Raw genomic sequence first — 21760 nt, 5'->3', positions numbered from 1 at the left:
ACAATGGAATATTATTCAGTCTTAAAATGAAGGAAATTTTGCCTTTTACAACAACATGAATGAACCTGGAGGACATTATGTTCAGTAAAATAAGCCAAATACTGTATGATCTCACTCATATATGGGCTCTTAAATAGTCAAATTCGTAGAAGCAGAGGCTAAAAAGGTGGTTACCAGGTTCTGGGGGTGGGAGAGATGGGGTCAAATGGTATGGTGTTTCATTTATGCAGGATGAATATGTTTTGGAGATCTAATATATAGGGACTTGAACTATAGTTAATAATACTGTATTGTATACTTCACATTTGCTAGAAGGGTAGATCTTAAGAACCCTTGCCACAGAGGGCAAAAATAACTATATGAGATGATAGATGTTAATTAGTTTGTGGTATTCATTTCACAGTATATATGTATATCAAAACACGAGATGCACTCCTAGATATATACAATTTTTTTGTGTGTAAAGAACAATAAAGTAGGGAAAAAAGAGCATTTGATTTTGTTTTATTCTCTTCCGTGTTAGGCTTTAATTTTTAAAAATATCTTTTTATTACAATGCAATGTTTTGTGTTTGTTTTTAATTTTGAGAGTGTTGACTAATACAGATTATACTAGAGTGTCTATTACTTAGTTTTTACCTAGAATGTGTGAAATTGAATTAAATTTTCTACAACTTGTTTTCAGTTGAAGAACATATGTTCTAAATCCTTTCTAACATGAAATTCTAAGGACCAACTGTTTACTTATAGCACTACTAAATATATTGATAGATTGATGCCATATGCTCAAATGGTATTCCCTTTAGATTATACAATAAACCTTGTTAATATCTTTGGAATTACCCAGGAATTTTGAGGAATATTGAAAGGTTCATCCATTTCAAATTTATCATCATCAATGCAATCTAATGTTTAATCAAATTTTCAATATTTATTCAAAACTTTGTATCATACATAATACATCTGTTTTGAAGGGCAGTGACTATATTTGGAAAATAAAGGATAACTTGCACAATGTTTTCATTTGACTTTTAAGAGTTGATATAGCTTTTACATTCACATTACCTAATTTCTATGATAATTTTATACATTGGGTGGATATATTGCATTTTTAAATATCTCAACATATCTTTGGAAGCAAGGAAATAAATTCATATAAATCATAATGAGTTTGTATAAGATGATGTTGTCTTATAAATACCGAAGAAATTTTCATATGCTTCCTCAAACATAATTGAAGTATCTGACCATTAGAACAATAAACTATTTTTGTTAATTTTATTGATATTTGCTGAAATATCAATGTGTAATTTTGCTGTCAGACAGTATTTTGTTTTATCAGAAGATGCCATTGTTTTTGAATCAGTGAATTCTTTTTTAGAAGGAAGGTAAAATTAATAACATTTTTACCTAGATTTTGTATTTCTCTGCTCCTCTCATCTATAAAGGTTGACAGTGAAATAGTTAAGTAAACACAAAGTTTCTAAGAAGAAGCACTGAAGTGCATATGATCTAACATAATGTGCTTCACAGAAACTAGAAATTGGATTAATACTGCTTGCTCATGCTTGAAGCACAGAAAATTGCTCAAAGGCAGATGGATGGAGAGTGAAAATCTAAAAATAAAATTCCCAGTGGAAATGAGTATTTTCACAGTTCAGATTGGTTTCTTCTAGGATATAAGTCTTAGGACACAGAAGAAAACCTTACAAGCAGGGCATTTAAAAATATTTTAAAGTAATATATATGTATATGTGTGTATATATATATTTATATATGTGTGTATGTGTATAATTATATATGCATATTTAAAATTTATGTGTCAGGAGAGAGAGAGGAAGGACGGAAGGAGAGCGGTATGGAAATCTGAAATTTCATAAATTTAAAAACAACAGAATTAACAAAATTAAATCTGCTCTTTACCTGTAGCAAAGTGTTATTATTTATTCATCTTATTACGATTCTTTTGTAGGTTTCTATTAGTAGACTTTCAAAATTTAACCGATTATTATTTTAATTAAAAAACACAATGAATCTTGGCATCCTTTTTATTGTTCCGCTTTAAGAAAATCTAGATGGTGGTATATCCTCCTTATGGTTTATAGTTATTAACTTCTGAAAGGCTCAGGTGTCTGATGTAATTACAATATTTACAGGTAAATCACCTCAAGTGTATATAATGTGATGCTATCATAATTATGGAAAAATGAATTATGAATAAAAATTTATTTAAAAATACTGCATTGTGCATAGCATTGAAAAAATTCCTAACCAGAAAATATGTTAAGTAATCAGATTTAATACATATATCTTAGTATAAGGGAAAAAAAAGTCTACCTTATTTTATTGCACTTCACTTTATTCCACTTCTCAGATATTGTGCTTTTTATAAATTAAAAGTTTGTGCCATCCCTGTGTTGAGTAAGTCTATCAGTGCTGTTTTTCTAACAGAATATGCTCATTCCATGTGTTTGTGTCATGTTTTATTAATTCTTGGAGTATTTCTAACTTTTTCATATTTTTCATGGTAATCTGTGATCAGTGGTCTCTGACATTACTATCGTAATTGTTTTGGGACACCACGAACTGTCCCCATATAGCACAGCAAACTTAATCAATAAATGGACTGTTTGGACTGTTCTACTGATCAACAATTCTTCCAACTCTTTCCCTCTCCTCAGGCCTCCCAATTCCCTAAGACACAACAATATTGAAATTAAGACATATTAATAACCTTATAAAAGGCCTCCAAGTATTCAACTGAAAGGAATAGTTACATGTCTCTCACTTTAAATCAAAAGCTAGAAATGATTAAATTTACTGAAGAAGGCATGTCAAACAAAAGCTGAGATAAGCTGAAAGCTAGGCCACTTGAGCCAGTTAGCCTAGTTGTGAATCAAAAGATAGTTCTTGAAGGAAATATAAAGTGCTACTGTATTGTACACATGAATGATAAGTAAGTGAAATGACCTTATTGCTGATACGGAGAACGTTTCAGTGGTCTGGGGAGGAGAGCAAACCAGCCATAATATTCCCTTAGGCCAAAGCCAAATCCAGAGCAAGGCCCTAACTCTCTTCAGTTCTGTGAAGGCTGAGAGAGATGAGGAAGCTACAGAAGAAAAATTTGAAGCTAGTAGAGGTTGGTTCATGAATTTTAAGAAAAGAAGCCCTTTCCATAATATAAAAGTGCAAGGTGAATCAGCAAGTACTAATGTAGAAGCTGCAGCAAGTTATCCAGAAAATGTAGCTAAGATAACTAATTAAAGTGGCTACACTAAACAACAGGTTTTTAGTGTAAGTAAAATAGCCTTCTGTTGGAAAAATATGTCATCCAGGACTTTCACAGCTGTAGAGAAGATGACGCCTGGCTTAAAAACTTCGAAGGACAGGCTGACTTTCTCATTAGGAAGTATGCTGTTGTTGCATTTAAGTTGAAGCCGGTGCTCATTGACCATTTAAAAAATCCTTGGGCCCTTAGAAATTATGCTAAATCTACCCTGCCTGTGCACTATACAGGGAATAACAAAACCTGGATGACAGCATATCTGTTTACAGTGTGGTTTACTGAATATTTTAAGCCCACTGTTGAAATCTGCTCAGAAAATAGATTGCTTTCAAAACATTACTGTTTACTGACAATACATCTGGTCACCTGAGAGCTCTGATGAAGATGTACAATGAGATTATTGTTGTTTTCATGCCCACTAACATAATATCTGTTCTGCAGCTTATAGGTGAAGGATTAATTTGACTTTCAAGTCTTATTATTTAAGAAATACATTTTGTAAGGCTGTAACTGCCATAGATAGTGATTCCTCTGATGATCTATTGAAATCTTTATGGAAAGGATTCACTGTTCTAGGTGACATTATGAAAATATGTGATTCATGGGAAGCAGTCAAACATCAACATTAATAGGAGTTTGGAAGAAGTTGATTCCAGACCTCAAGGATGACTTACTGAGATTCAAGATTTCAGTGGAGGAAGTCACCGCAGATATGGAATTAACAAGAGAACTAGAGTTGGAAGTGGAGCCTGAAGATGTGAGTGAATTTCTACAATCTCATGATAAAACTAGTGGATGAGAAGTTGCTTATGGATAAGCAAAGAAAGTGCTTTCTTAAGGTGGAATCTACTACTGGTGAAGATGCTGGGAAGGTTGTTGAAATGACAATCTAGGATTAGAATAATATATAAATTTAGTTGATAAAGCAGTGGCAGGGTTTGAGAGGACTGACTTCAATTTTGAAAGAGGTTCTATTGTGGTTAAAATACTATCAAACAGCATCATATGCTGCAGAGAACTTATTCATGAAAGCAAGAGTCAGTCAATGTGGAAAACTTCCTTGTCTTTTTTTAAACAGGTTTTATTTTTTATTTATTTATTTGAGAGTGAGCAAGAGAGCATGAGTGGGTAGGAGGGGGAGAGAGAAAGGGAGAAGCAGACTCCTTGCTGAGCAGAGAGCCTGATGTGGGGCTCGATCCCAGGATCCTGAGATTATGACCTGAGCTGAAGGCAGACACTTAACCGACTGAGCCATCCAAGGGCCCCAGAAAACTTCATTGTCTTATTATAAGAAATTACCCACAGCCATCTGAACCACCGCCCTGATTAGTCAGCAGGCATCAACAATGAGGCAAGACCCTCCACTAGCAAAAAGATTATGACTCCCTGAAAGCCTAGATGATGATTAGCTTTTTTTAGCAATAAAGCATTTTTTAATTAAGGTATGCATATTATTTATTTATTTATTTTTATTTATTTATTTTTAAGATTTTATTTATTTATTTGACAGAGATAGAGACAGCCAGCAAGAGAGGGAACACAAGCAGGGGGAGTGGGAGAGGAAGAAGCAGGCTCATAGCAGGGGAGCCTGATGTGGGGCTCGATCCCATAATGCTGGGATCACGCCCTGAGCCAAAGGCAGACGCTTAACCGCTGTGCCACCCAGGCGCCCCGCATATTATTTTTTTAGACATAATGCTGTTGCAAACTTAACAGACTATGGTATAGTGTAAACAAAACTTTTATATGGAGTGGACCACCGAAAAATTCATTTGACTTACTTTATTGTGATATTTGCTTTATTATGGTGGTCTGGAACTGAACCCACAATTATCTCCAAGATATGCCCATATATAAAACTAGTGATTTTTATTGTTAGCATAATTACTTGCTATCTAGTAATCATTATAAATATAGGGTTCTAAGTATACCCACTTACTAAAAATGAATTTATTATGTTTATCTCTTTAACTCTAGAAACTCTGCTTAAATAATAGTAATTAATACTTTTATTGGTGGTCAGACTTATCTGAATTATCTAATTTTCTTCAGTAAAAAAGGAGAAAATGTTTACAAATAATGCTATTTCTCATCCATTACTAACACCAACCCACACCAAGTCCACAAATGATTCACTAATTTCCTGATCATTTATTTTATAATGGCTTTATTTCATTAAGCCTTATATACATGAGCTACAGTATTAATCAAAAGAAAGAGATACTCATACTGTATTTAATGATAATTCCCTATTAGATTTAAAGCTTAACGGCTTGGAGTGGTTAGCTTTTCTTTTTACCAATTTAAGAAGTTTGACTACATTGACTTATTTTCTGTGTGTCTGCCCAATGGTTCTATAAATTAGCTTTAAGGAAAATCATAAAATATGTTTTTGTCTTAAGGCTAGAAAGAAAAAAGCTCTGTGGTAACCTGATAATTGCTTAAGCTTTGAAGACTGAAGAGAACACAGGCTCTTCACAAGACTGCTCCTTCAGTCCCAGCCTCACCATGGATTTGCTGGGTGACCTTCACTGTTACCCTGCACCTTCTCTGTAAATGGAAAGGATCGATGATCTCTCAAGGCCCTTCTCAGGCTATAAATACATTTTAAGGAAAGGATTGTGGCAGCTGTTCTTCATCTTCACTGATAACAGAACAAAAATATAAAAGACAAAGAAAAATGGCAGAAAGACAAAAATTGACTTAAATTTCAGGAAGGTTTGGTATATCAAGAAAAGTTAAGAACTTGAATGAACCCTAGTAATCAATGATGGCAATAGCCTGATTTTATAGGTGATGGCAAATGGCAAGTCCCCTAGGAAAATAGAAATTCTTTAAAACAGTAGTGTATGTATGCCCATCTAAATGAGAGTTTAGAATCAAGTTAGTTTTGTTATATATATACATAGGAAAGAGAATTAGCATTTCAAGATTCATAAACTAACATCATATAAACATATGCTAAGTGACATATATTAGGGAAGAATTGTCTTTAATATCAACATTATGAATTCATTAAAGAACTTTAGGGGATGATCCACTTTGTTCTCAAGTCCTGGCATCAGTCTCTGTATGCCATTAAAACGAAAGTTGTATACCATTCAGTGAAAGCTGTACACCGGGGCACCTGGGTGGTTCAGTCAATTAAGCTTCTGCCTTCCACTCAGGTCATGATCCCAGGGTCCTGAGGTCTAGCCCCTAGCCCTGCTCAGTAGGGAGCCTGCTTCTCTCTCCCTCTCCCACTGCCCCTCTTTGTGTTCCCTCTCTAGCTGTCTCTCTCTGTCAAATAAATAAATAAAGTCTTTTAAAAAATAAAATAAAAACGAATTAAAAAAAAAGAAAGCTGTACACCAATGAATATTTCCCATGTTCAACATTTTTTTTCCATTTACAGTTAAAATATTTGCATGATATTCTTTGTTATTCTAACATCTGCTAAAGTTGTCACTCTCCTAAACATAAGGTTAATGATAAATTAGAATATAGAACTATAATTTGATTGTTAAACATTTCACTAAGAATGAATATAATTTTACTCTTAAAAATTCTCACGTCTCCCATTTGTAGAAGTGAAAAAACATTTCTGCTTGAGGAAAAAAAGCCAAAAAACAAATGTAAACACAGAAAAAAATATATAGCTTGTTATAAGCATGTAAACAAGAACTTCTTGGAATCAGCACTGTGTTTAAGATAAACTATTTTAAACCTAAAATAAACCAAAAAAACTGTATACCTAAGAAGGAGAAGATCTTAGTTACATAAATTTGAAAACTGCTGTAACCATGAATACTCCTAGTGTGATTCCTTGTGTCAAGTTATTCTAAGATGATTCCCTTTAGTTTGGAGGGTACAATGAATCCCCTAAAAACTTTTTAAAATAAAAATTAGTAGTCTTATTTCATACAAGAATCATATATTTAAAAAAAATCTTAAGACCATTATCCATAGCAATACCTTAAAAGCAATTTATTCTTTACAATTTTTAATAGTTTTTGTTAGGATAATATTCTGTATCTATTTTATGTGAATCTGATTTATATTATTTTGAATTTCTGTATTTTATTCATTCAGAGTTCTCAAAGACATGAATTTTCACAAGGATTAAATTATTAGAAAAACATCCGAGTACTGACATAATTTTCTTCTCCAAAATCGTAATAATTTACATATTTCAAATGCCTTTTGGGTATTATTTTATTTTTGCTAATTAAAAAAAGTAGTTCCTTCCACTTCACCAAAAACAAGATTGCCTTTAAACTTGGTATTTAGAGCTCAGGTACATGGCCAGAAATAAGGGAAAGTGGCTTGGTAAGGTGCTGTTTGTCCCACAGTTTACACACTTAAAAGGAGAACGACAGAACTCCTTTCCGCATATGTGGGATTTTAGAGTTGTATATAAAATTAAGTTTATTGATTTAAATAGCTTGCTGTAGCGGGACAGTAGATCAGAAGTCTCATGTAGAATCAATCAAGCTGGACAGAGAACACTTCAGGTATAACCTGGAACTTTTATCCTTTAAAGTTTCTGGAAGAATACACGTTTTATAGATAACAAAAAAGTAAAGCTTAGGGGATCATTTAATTCAGAAAGAATACAATTTATATCATATAACATTCTCTAAGCATCACTGTAAACCTGTTGCATATATGAAAAAGAATAAGCAAGTACTTTTTGGGAAATGTTTGGAAATATTTTTCATATTTAGTCAAAAACAAATATGAAATATTTTTCATATTTAGTCAAAAACAAGGTTTGTATGGCATAGAAAATGGAGTAGAATAGGGGATATAAAAAAGCACATAGTGATGTGAAAAATTTTGTTCCTCCAATACTACAAACGGATAGATGCACGAACCAATGATCATTATTTTTAAGTTGGTTTCTTAGTTTTGTTAATTTTATGTATATGATTTTTTTATATATAGTGATAATAAAATAAGGCCCAGTAACAGTACCGGTTTGCAGCCTGATAAAATAATAATCAAGGCAGAAATAAAGTTAAGTAAAAAGAAAAAAGAACAAGCATACTGAAAAATAAATGAATGCATGGCATTTTAAATTATATATCAAATTCAACACCACAGTTAATAGTATAAAGTAAAAAAAAAATTATCAGTCTCTTCATATACCAGTACTACACAGCCTTGATTATCACAGTTTGTAGTACGTTTGTATTCTTGAGAAGGCTATATACTCTGCTGTTGTAGCCTGGAAAGTTCTATATATATCTCTTAGGTATAGTTGGCTTATAATGTTCTTCTATTTCCTTGTTGGTCTTCTCCCTAGTTATTCCTTCCATTATTAAAAGTGGAGAATTGAAGTCTCCAGTTATTATTGTTGAATGGTCTATTCTCAGCCCCCATCCCACAGCTGAGCACAACTCTCTGAGTTAAGTTTTTAAAAAAATCATCATTGATAGAGAATAGAGGTTTTTCAGGAAGTTGCAAGTTTGGACAAAATATTAACTGTATTCTGCTTGTGGTGCCTTTTTAGGGAAGCTCCAAAAGAGGTCAGGCCCCTCCATTGTCTGCAGTGCTGCTATTAGCTACTGAGCCATTGAGATGGAGAAGGAAGGAGTGATAGGAATAGCCCCGAGTTAATAAAACATCTGAGACCCCATTGTCTTCATGATAGATGAATAGAAGGACCACCTTTATTTTGACTTAGCCTTCAGCTTTCTTTGCTCCTAATATACAAGATGCTTGCAAGCCTCTAACAACCATTGACTAGCAATAAGAGGCCCAGGTAACACATTGAATTTCAATATACAGAAAGAGCTGCTTTCATTAGCGGCCAACACAGCCTAGAACAAAGTATTGGCAGCAGCTAAGTAAATCTGTTGAGTGGTGGATGGAAATACACCTTTTTTTCCCCCCTGTGGTTTCCTAGTAGAAGTCTTGCCCATGCCTCTACATGTCAGCTAAAAGAATTGAACCCATTATTAATTGATGTCATCTTCCTAAAATTGTTAAAGGTGTTGTATAATTATTTTTACATCTTAAACTATTTATATCAGAAATTAAATTGAGTCTTTATTTATCTGTTCCTGAACTGCAACATGAATAAAATTACCATTTTCAGATTCACAGTTGTCCAAAGTAAACATGTGGGTTTGCTACCATGAAAATTGACTTCTCAAAGAGGCATTTCTCTTTGGGATAGCACTCAGACCAGCAGTGAGTATATTAGTACATGCTATTTAAAATGTAATTCAGGGAATTCTGAATGTATTTTAAATTCTAGTCTAAAATCCAAGTGTATGGAGTTTCTCTTCCAAGAGCCACTGTAGATGATTTTATTTAAAAAGATGATGCTAAAGCATTCGATATAATAATAAAAAGAACTAATATGTTTGAAAAAAGGTGCTGTAAAAGTGTAATAGACTGTTTTGCTTCTCTTATTTATCCTATAGAAATAGTATGATAGCTAGGTTCAAAGGATTACAATGGTGAAGCTTAAAGTTTTAAGTCTCTTATAGTTTCTATTCCAAACTCAAGAGCAACAATAACCCTATCTTAGAAATCAATACTTAGCTAGATTTGGGGGAGAAAAAAAATAATTTTCACTAGAAGAGTAATACCTAATTTCCCACACAATTATGTTTCTGTCATAATCAACAGTCTCCTGACACCTTTCTCCAGGAAGAGAAAAGCTGTATGAATTTATTTCAATTAATAGAGGAGGCGTGTATGATAAACAAATACCTTGAGTGTTTGAATAAAATAGCCAGTCAACCATGTAATATATATCATTTTTCAGCCTTTTGAAAATATCAAAAAATTAAAATTGAAATGTTGAAGCATTTGTTTCTTTTCTTAATGCTAAACTCTTGAAGGCAAATAATGAATAATAATTACCTGACAATTATTGAAAATTACATATTTTAAAAAATCTCAAATTTAACATGGATCTGGTTTGGTCTCAGAAAGGTTTTTTTTTTTTTTATTAGAACTACTATAGTTTTTTTTAATTATAACTCACAGAGAACCTTGCCGATTAAACATGTTCATAGTTCAGTAAATCCTACTTGAATAAATAGTGCTACGTACAAAGGCTGATGGAAACTATGTGGGAAAATTATGTGTAGCAGCTAGGTTTTCTTAAGAAATTCCTTTCAGATAACACTATTTTGACAGAATGTTACATACTTCAATCACTACTAAACCATCTTGAGAAATGAAAGTCAAGGAGAGTTGCAGGAGTTTTTAACTGTTTGATGAGAACTTCATCACCTTTCCTTTGAAGTGTAACTTTCTCTTGAGAGGCTGAAGGCAACTCTGAGGGAGATTGGCACCTGAAGGATCTGAGTGTTGTAACTCTGTGATCTCTTCATTGTATTTATTTGTGGGTAAATATTTTATAAAAGTCTTCAAAATAAAACTTATCCAGTCATGGTTTTTAACATCCCCTTTGGTTTAACTAAGTTTCCTTTCTTCCCTTGTCTTAATAGGGAACCTAAAGTAAGGACTTCTTGCATTTCAAATCAGTAAATCCATAAAAATCTATTTTTATACTATGAGAGGTTTTGAATATAATGTTAATCCTAAATCATTTCAAACAAAGCTACCTGTTTGTTATCAGAAATTTTTTTGCAGTTTGTTCCTATTGGTGTTTTCTCAGAATCATTAATATTAATAGTAAACTTGATTGTATTTGATCAGTTTCAAATTTTTATTAGAGATCTGTGAGCTCTTTATAATCGAATATGACATTAACTGAAACGGTGTTACCTCTCTTACTATATAAAAATATCATATATTTTAAGTCTCAATTGTTATAAGATGTATTTTTTGACTAAAGAAAATACATTGAAATAAAATACTTGGTGAGAAAGCAGACCTATCAGAAAAAAATCTTTAAGTCAAGCAAAAAATTTTCAGTAGATCTTTGCATCTAATTTCTTTTTAAACTACGGTTGCTATAAAGTCAAAGCTAACAAAACAATAATCTGGTTCATACTTGGGAATAAATAGCAATAAAAAGGAAATACAGGAAATGATATTCTAATATGAGTACCCAGCTATCTCAAAAGGTTTTATAGTATTATTGGTATTAATATGTCATGATTATGGGAAGAAAATTACAAATACCAGTTAAAAGGTGATCATCTTAATTGAACTTCAGTACAACTTGGGTGCTTCCCAGAACTATCATAAACTGGAGTCTATGATAAACTACAATATTGTCACTATTGAGAAAAGTTGTTTTAACTAAACTCCAATATCTTCCAGTTCGTGTATATTTTTAAAAATGGTTCTTTGAGTCTGCATGGATGTGTATGACATTTTATTTCTTAATTTCCTTGTTGAACACACACAGTTATTAAGCCATAAATTCAGGACAATTTTAGTCTAGTAAAAACCGAGGTTGCTCTTGTCACTTTTGAAAATTGTTTAATGGTACCACTCACCACTCCTGGCTCTTCTTTTCAGCTCCAGCACATTACCTTCATGGTACAAAATGTATACCTCTGTCCCAACACTTTTTACATTGTGTTATCAGGTTTTATAACACTTATGGGCCTTGGGAAAAAATGTAAGCCCTGAAATGGTTTCTTATTATATTTGATATTTTCCCTTTTTCATTTCATTATCTGAACTGAACATATTTCCTGGCCCTTATTAGATCTCAGTGTATTTTTTAAAAATAATAAGTAAGTGCATAAACAGTGTGAATTTCTGCATGCATCTTGTTATTAAAAATAAATTAATCCATTTGTCCTTATTTATTGCCCTTTAATCCATTTGTTCTATTGAAAGGGAATGTGCAAATTGTTATAGTCTGAACTATTAAAATTAATTTCAATATAGTTAAGTAGAGTGGGCTGAAAGACAGTTAAACTGCATTAACTCAAAATTTTGCCTGGAATAGTAGTATCTGAGTTAACAATTGCTGGGAAGAAAATTCTTCCTCTAGCTCTAAGTCTTATTTTGTAATTTATAAGGTAGCTATATATATGCTCTGAAGGTGTCATGACAGGATTAATAGCAGTAATGAGAGAATGAGCCCATCTACAAAATCAATTAATAAGTAAAATATTGGGCGCCTGGGTGGCTCAGTTGGTTAAGTGTCTGCCTTCGGCTCAGGTCATGATCCCAGGGTCCTGGGATCAAGTCCCGCATCAGGCTCCCTGCTCAGTGGGGAGTCTACTTCTCTCTCTACCCTTCCACCCGGCTCATGATCTCTCACTCTCTCTCTCTCAAATAAATAAATAAAATCTTAAAAAAAAAAAAAGTAAAATGTTAAATACATAATGACGTAAAAGAACCCTTTGTAACAACCATTGTATAAAACTTATTGATACCAATTTGATAAGTAAAGAATAATGGTGGCACCCTACTTCTTTCTAGAGCGAAAATATAGACTATGCATAATAAAGTTCATCAAATTCCTTGAGCCATTAAAATACAGTTTGGGTAGATTTTGGAGAGATAAAAGGATGCATTTTCTATCTGTTTTAAATTATCCCTGCCTATGATTGAAATATGTATGTAGAGGAATTTATAAAATATTTGGAAGTGCTATCAGGAACTTGGGGATCTCTTAAAATTTCTTTCTCTGTCATCTTTCGAATATAGCTTTCTTTTCTGTGGTTGCAAGATGCCTACCTCACCTTCAAAAACTTTTAGGACATCCTGATCCAGTAGAAGAACAAAGGGTGAAAGGACATGATTATCTATATGGCCTGTTTGCCCCTGTAAACCTACTTGGAAGCCTCATCCCATGAAGCCTTTGTAAATCGTATTGGCTACGACAGAGTTATATGGGCATCCTTAGACCAATGCTTGGAAGGTAATTTTGGAGAGGGTGGTTGTAGGTAGGGCTAGTCAGCCAATCAACAGTGCCTCCCACTGTTTTTGCTTAAAAGTGATACAAGAGACAAAAGAGAAAGATTAAATAAGAACTATTATAATATGTTCAATTTTCTTAAAATGTCCTTTGTATGGTGCTTTTGTATACAGTATGGTAGATAGGAAGTGTTATTAAGAGTTCAGAACTCTGCTGGTGATTTGCTTGGCTTTGCTTCAGTGATAGTATGGTAGATAGGAAGTGTTATTAAGAGTTCAGAACTCTGCTGGTGGCTTGCTTGGCTTTGCTTTAGTGATGTCCTGAAAGACTGGCACACTTACTCAGGAGAATATGAAAAATAGGAATACTCTCACACAATACACAATTATTACCAATATGAGATTTTTATATGTTTTGTGTTTCCTTGGAGAAATCACTCAAATACAAGCACTAGATTCAAAACTATAAGCTAGTAAAGGAGTCTTTACGTTAATTTCCAGCAACCAAAATTGAGTTGATGCATCTGGTTGAAGGAGAGTAAAACTAAATAGGATTTGAGCTGATTCTTTCTTGGCCACACTTGCGTGAGTGCCTCTGATACTTCCCTTTAGGGTGCAAAAGATGAAGAAGTAGTCCAGGTCTTCTTGGAACTTTATATGCCTTAGATTAGAACAATGGTTTCATGGTGTTTTTTATGTTGTGGCAAAATAGAATGATAATATTTGAGATTTGTTGAATGATTTCCATGGACAGAGTGGTTTGCAATCGTGGGACACCTGTAACCCACACATGGCTTCTCCGCATGTCACAATAAATTGGTTGGGGAAACTATTTCTTATACAATGTTTGCATCAGGGCTTGTGTCTTTCTGATGAGCAAACACAGTTCTGAATGAGGACAGAGGGAAAACTCCAGATACTGACTTCACTACTAATGGCTGATCTCCTTTCTTTGCTCCCAAGGCCTAATTTCCTCCAGTTGTTTACAATACACGTTCTTTTCCATAGCCCTTCCGATGCTAATGCTTCCTTCTATTAAAAAATTCTTTCCCCTCTCATATATCCCCCCCCATGGCCTCACTGTTGTTTCTTTTTCATTAAGTCATGTTATGGAGTATGAATCCTGAACAAAGTCAGTCTTCAGGCAAAGCGTGTGCAGTGATGAACAATGCAGGGCTTGCCCTTAGCTGCTTCTCTATTGGCATGGCTAAGCTAAGGCAACATACGAAGTCTGAAACTTGGGCTTTCTCATTTGTTTGACGTTTGTTTCTCTGTTTATGGCTCAGCTGCTCATACTCCCCAACTTCCTTGCCCCACCATGGCTCAACTGAAAATGTGCTCTCTTTTTGCTCAGATTTCCATTAATAAGGATTCTTTAGTCTTCCCACAAAAATCTCTTATACAGCAGTAATTCTTATGAAATCATTTCAGTTGGCTTTAGTCTTTTTTTCTTTTTCTTAATTTAAATTCAGTTAGCCAACATAAAATACATCATTGGTTTTCGATGTAGTGTTCAGTGATTCATTAGTTGCATATAATACCCAGTGCTCATCATATCACGTGCCCTCCTTAATGCCAGTTACCTCATCTCCCCACCCACCCCCCTTTCCACAACCCTCAGTTTGTTTCCCGGAGTCCAGAGTCTCTCATGATTTGTCTCCCTCTCTGATTTCTTCCCATGCAGTTTTCCCTCCCTTCCTCTATGATCCTCTGCATTTTTTCTTATATTCCACATAATGAGTGAAACCATATGATAATTTTCTTTCTCTGATTGACTTATTTCACTTAACATAATACCCTCTAGTTCCATCCATGTCGATGTAAATGGTAGGTAGTCATCCTTTCTGATGGCTAAGTAATATTCCATTGTCTGTATGAACCACATCTTCTTTATCCATTCATCTGTTGAAGGACATTGGCTTCTTCCACAGTTTGGCTATTGTGGACATTGCTGCTATGAACATTGGGGTGCAGGTGACCCTTCATCTCACTACCCATGTGTCTTTGGAATAAATACCCGGTAGTGCAATTGCTGGGTGGTAGAGTAGTTCTATTTTTAACTTCTTGAGGAACCTCCATACTGTTTTCCAGAGTGACTGTACCAGCTTGGATTCCCACCAACAGTGTAAGAGGATTCCCCTTTCTCCATATCCTTTCCAACATTTGTTGCTTCCTGTCTTGTTAATTTTAGCCATTCTAATTGTGTAAGGTGGCATCTCATTGCATTTCTCTGATGACAAGTAATATGGAGCATTTATTCATATGTCTGTTGGCCATTTGTATGTCTTCTTTGGAGAAGTGTCTGTTCATGTCTTCTGCCCATTTCTTGACTGGATTTTTTTTTGGGGGGGGGTGTTGAGTTTGATAAGTTCTTTATAGATCTTGGATAATAGTCCTTTATCTGATAGATCATTTGCAAATATTTTCTCCCATTCTGTAGGTTGTCTTTTAGTTTTGTTGACTGTTTCCTTTGCCTTGCAGAAGTTTTTATCTTGATGAAGTCCCAAAGTTCATTTTTGCTTTTGTTTCCCTTGCCTTTAGAGACATGTCTTGCAAGAAGTGACTATGGCCGAGGTCGAAGAGGTTGCTGCTTATGTTTTCCTCTAGGATTTTGATGGATTCCTGTCTCTCATTGAGGTCTTTCATCCATTTTGAGTTTATCTTTGTGTATGTTGTAGAAGAATGGTCCAGTTTCATTCTTCTGCATGTGGCTGTCCATTTTTCTGAGCACATTTATTGAAGAGACTATCTTTTTTCCATTGGATATTCTTCCTGCTTTGTCAAAGATTGTTTTGCCATAGAGTTGAGGGTCCATTTCTGAGCTTTCTATTCTGTTCCATTGATCTATGTGTCTGCTTTTGTGCCAGTGCCATGCCGTTTTGATGATGATCACAACTTTGTAATATAGCTTGAAGTTAGGCCTTGATGCAGAAAAAGCATTTGACAAAATGCAACCTCCTTTTTTGATTAATACTCTTCACAGTGTAGGGATAGAGGGAACATACCTCAATATCATAAAAGCCATCTCCAAAAAGCCCACAGCAAATATCATTCTCAATGGGGAAAAAATGAGCGCTTTTCCCCTAAGGTCGGGAACATGACAGGGATGCCTACTCTGCACTATTGTTCAACATAGTACTAGAAGTCCTAGCCTCAGCAATCAGAAAACAAAAAGAAATAAAAGGCATTCAAATTGGCAAAGAAGACATCAAACTCAAAGTCTTCGCAGATGACATGATACTTATGTGGAAAACCCAAAAGACTCCACTCCAAAATTGCTTGAAGTCATATAGCAATTCAGCAACATGGCAGGATACAAAATCAATGCACAGAATTCATTTGAGTTTCTATACACTAACAATGTGACTGAAGAAAGAGAAATTAAGGAATTGATCCCATTTATGTAAAAATTGCACCAAAAAACCATAAGGCACGTAGGAATAAACCTAACCAAAGAGGTAAACGGTCTGTACTCTAAAACTACAGAACACTTATGAAAGAAATTGGGGAAGATACAAAGAGGTGGAAAGACATTCTGTCCTCATGGATTGGAAGAATAAACATTGTTAAAATGTCTATGCTACCTGGAGCAATCTACACATTCAGTGCAATCCCTATCAAAAGACCATCCACATTTTTCACAAAGCTGGAACAAACAATCCTAAAATTTGTATGGAAACTGAAAAAACCCCAAATAGCCAGGAGAATGTTGAAAAAGAAAACTAAAGCTGGGGGCATCATAATGGCCTGACTTCAACTATATTACAGAGCTGTGATCAAGACAGTGTGGTACTGGCACAAAAACAGTTGACTTTAATCTTACATGGTGTTTCATGTAGATCACAAATTCTTTGAAAATAATTGGACCTTCTAAATATCTGTACTGACAACATTGCACTAAATATGGGCAGTCAATAAGGAATGCTTTTAAAAATATTATATAATTTTTCAAGCATAAAATTATATAGCACAATAAAATGTACTCATGACACCCAATATTCATACCTGGCATATCTTGGTTTTTTTTTTTTTTCAATGCACTAAGTCTTTCCAATTATCAGATACTAAAAATATGTCAGTATATTTTCCTAAAATATATGGACTTAAGAAAATTACAACATACCACTTTCACACTAAAAAATTAACAGTAATTTCACAATTTTTGCTCAATATTCACATTTCTCAAGGTGTCTGATAAGTGATTATAACATATTATTCCTTTATCTGAACACAAAGAAGGATCATATATTGTGATAGCATGTCTTCTTAATGTTAATCTATATTTTCTCTCTTTTCAAATGTAGTAAAATTTACATTAAATGAAATGCACAGATATCGTGACAATTCTGAGTTTTGATTAATATATACATCCATGCAAACAGTACCCCAGTCAAAATATATACATTTCCATGACCCCAGAAACTTTCCTTGTGCCTTCTACTGGTCAATTGCCATAACCCCATTGTTCTGATTTTTCCATAATACATTGAATTTGTCTTATCTAGAAATTCATTATATACCATGTGTAATGTCTTCTTTTGTGATAGATTATTTCTCTCAACAAAATGTTTTTGAGCTTCGGCCATGTTTCCCATATTATGTTTTTTTATTGCTGAGTAATATTTCATTATATCATTATATCGCAGTGTTTTCCTTTCTAATGTTGATGGGCATCTGAGTTGCTTTTGATATTTTGCTATAATAAAGCTTCCATAAACATGTTACATGTAAAATTACTTTTCTGTACTTATACTTCCATTTCTTTTGGTTAAATAGTTGGAATAGCTTGTTCATAAAATTTGACCTTAAAAACAAAATTATTGGGGTGCCTGGGTGGTTCAGTTCATTGGGCGCCTGACTCTTGATTTTGGCTCAGGTCATGATCTCATGGGTTGTGATATCGAGCCCTGTGATTCTCTCCCTCTCCTTCTGCCTCTTTCCCACTTGTGTGCTCTCTCTCTCTCTAAAGTAAATAAATAAAATCTTAAAAAAAAAAAAACTGTCAGTGTGGATTTTTCACTTTTAATTCTCAACAGCAATGTATAAACATCTCAGTTCCATCACAGTATGGCCAAATCGAATTGGGTTTTTGGCTTTTTTATTTTTGGTATATAGGAGGTCATATATCTTACATATCAGTTTTATATGATATGTAATATATTATACATATATTAAAGAAATATAGATACTATATATTAAACATTTTAAAATGTAAAATATATACCATAGTAGGGTATAATATAAATAGGATTTTATATATATATATATATATATATATGTACATATATAGGTATTAATATAATATGATGTATTGTACCTTATATAAAGTATAATATAAACTACAATATATACTATAATATAGTATAAAGTATAATATAGAGTATAATATACACAGTAATATACCCTAGTATAATATAATATTAAATATATAATATTGTATATGTATGTAGTTCTATGTCTGTATTAAGTTACATGTTAGGATACAAGTCCTTTGTAATAATTATGCCTACTAAAGATATGGAAATGTTTTTTACCAATTTGTGGCTTGCTTTTTATTTTTTAATGGTATTGTTTGATGAGAAAGTAATTAAATTTCTGTTGATGCCCAGTTGATATTTTTTTGTGTTTATAGTTAGTGTTTTTTATAGTCTCTGAGAAATCACTGGTTGCTAAAAGATATGAAAGATATTCTACTATATTTTCTTTTAGAAGATTTAAAATTTAAACTTTTACTATTAGATCTGTGGAAATTCCAAATTAATATTTGTTATACTATGCAGTAATGATCAAGGATTACTTTTTCTTTTTCTTTTTTTTTTTTTAAAGATTTTATTTATTTGACAGAGAGACAGCCAGCGAGAGAGGGAACACAAACAGGGGGAGTGGGAGAGGAAGAGGCAGGCTCCCAGCGGAGGAGCCCGATGTGGGACTCGATCCCATAACGCCGGGATCACGCCCTGAGCCTAAGGCAAACGCTTAACGGCTGCGCCACCCAGGCGCCCCAAGGATTACTTTTTCAGTGTTCATCCATAGCACTAGGTTTTGAAAAGATATTTCTTTCCCAATTGAATTGCTCTGTTGACTCTGTCAGTGTTTAATTGATGTTATATGTGGGTTAATTTCTGGACTCTCCATTCTGTTCTATTAATTGTGTTGTCTATTTTTATATCAGTCACACACTTTACTGATTACTGTAGCCTTGTAGGAAGTCAGAAAATCAGGAAAAAAACATAATATATATAATTTTTCTGTCAAGATATCTGGCTATTCTAGGTCCTTTTTATTTTTGTATACATTTTATAAACAGTTTGTCAGTTTCTTCAAAAATATGTTGTTATTTTGGTTGGGAATGCATAGATTCTGTAGCTTGATTTTGAGACAATTGACATCTTAACAATGTTAACATACATTTTCCTGTTATGATATTATATATAATTATCCACTTGTCTTCCTCAGTTTCTCTCAGTAATGTTTTTTGAACTTTTAAATGTGGAGAACTTGCACATCTTTTAAAAAATATTTCTAAATATTTCTGGGTATTTATGTTATTGCAAAGGGTATTTTTTAAATATGATTTTCTTCTTAGTTCCTATATACACCAGTATATAGAAATAAAACAGATATTTCTTTATAGACCTTTATAGACCTTCTATCTTATAATCTGTCTAAATTTATTTTTTAACTCTACAGATTTTAAGATTCTAGCTTACACATTTCATATGATCATATCTCTATCTTTCTATCTATATCTATATCTATTTATCTATTTACCTATCTTCTATCATGAATTCTGTAGGAAAAGACTTGTCTTTCCTCATTTCCAGTCATTGTACCCTTTATTTATTTTTCTTACTTTCTGGTGCCAACAAGAACAGTGTTGAATGGGAGCCCTGAGAGAAGACATCTTTGCCTTTTTTTGCTTTCAGGGAAGATGTATCACTGTTAAAGTATGATGTTAGCTGTAAGTTTTTTACAGGTGCTTTTATTCAGGTTGAGAAAATTTTCTTCAATTATTTTTGGCTGAGTGGCTCTATCGTGATTGGATGTTGAATCTTTTTTTTCAAATGATTTTTCTTAAAATATTCAGATTGGTCAAGTAATTCTTTTAGCTTCTTAATATACATGTTCACTGATTTAAACCTGTCTTTTTTTCTAATACAGGTATTTGAACGATAGATTTGCTTCTAGGTGCTTCATTAATGCATCTCACATTTTGATAGGTGTAGTTTTCATTTTTATTTTAAGATAGTTTCTAATTTTTGTGTGTTTCTTTTTTAAAACAAATAGGTTCTCATATGTGTTTTGTTTAATTTTCAAATATTTGATGCTTTTTAAAGTTTGTTATTGATTTTTAATTTAATCTTATTGTGGACAAAGAACAATAGTTTGTAAGATTTCATTATTTTGAAATTTGAGTCTAGTTTTATGGCCCCCATTTTAGTATAGCTTAGTGAATGCTCCATGTGCACTAGAAAAGAGTGTATATTCTGCAGTAGTGGGAGTATTGTCTTATAAATTTAATATAGTTCATGTTGATAGTGTTGTTGAAAAGCATAAATACTTGAGTTTTTGTATGTATGGAATTGTTTTACCAATTGCTGAAGAAGTGTTAAACCTTTCAATATGATTAGTAGTCTTCTCTATTTCTTTGGTTCTATTACTTTGTCTATATATTTTATGACTCTATTATTAAACACATACTCATTTTACACTGTTTTTAAAAAAAAATTCAAATCTTTAATCCATGACATCATCTCTTTATCTATGGCCTTGTCTTAAAGTCCATTTTTCTCTTCTGAGGATATTAATAGGGTCAGTATCTTTCTTGTGCTTATACTTTGTATGGTTTTTTTTCCTCTTTTTGCATTTAATCTATCTGTGCATATAATAGGCCAATCTGGTATTGTCTTACTTTAAATTTGAGTAGTTCTTTATGTTTTATAAAATTGTTTCTATTTCCTCTTTCCACATTTGCTTTTTTTGTTCTTTTGCTCCACTTTTACATCTTTTCTTTCCTTTTTTTTTTTCTCGTTTGTCCACTCCATGTTATTTTTGCAGTTGCTTTTTAGAACAACTTTTTGTATATTTTTTAGTGGCTGATCTAGAAACTAAAACATATTTCTTTAATTTGTCAAAATCTACTGAGAGTTAATATTTATACCACTTCAGGTAAAATCTAAGAACTTTATTGCAATGCAATTCTCATGTACCCTTTACTATACTTGATACTATTATTGCCATGTATTTCACTTCTAAATATATAATGTACCCCACAGTACAACTTTTTTTTAAATGGCTCAGTTATTTTTAATGAAGTGAAAAAAAGAAAACAAATATTTATCCATATCTTTATAATTGTGGAATTCTTCATTTTCCTATAGATATGTGTTTCCATCTAGTAAATTTTTCTGTTAAACTTGAAGAACTTTATTTAGCATTTCTCTTAGTGCAGAACTATTGGCAATGAATTCACTTAGCTTTTCTCATCATAAAATGTCTTTATTTCACCCTTATTTTTGAAAGATTGATTCACTGTATATAGTATTCTGAATTAACTACCTCCCCCCCCAACTCCACTCCTGAACTTTTAAAAAGTATCCTTTGTTTGCCTCTGGCATCCAACGTTATGAGCAGTAAGCCGTCATTCTTATAATTGTTTTCCCCTGTGTGTAACCTGTTTTTAACC

The sequence above is a fragment of the Ailuropoda melanoleuca genome, chromosome 7 (assembly GCF_002007445.2).
Source record: "Ailuropoda melanoleuca isolate Jingjing chromosome 7, ASM200744v2, whole genome shotgun sequence".
Lineage (NCBI taxonomy): Eukaryota > Metazoa > Chordata > Mammalia > Carnivora > Ursidae > Ailuropoda > Ailuropoda melanoleuca.
Note: the sequence above shows the minus strand (reverse complement) of the source record.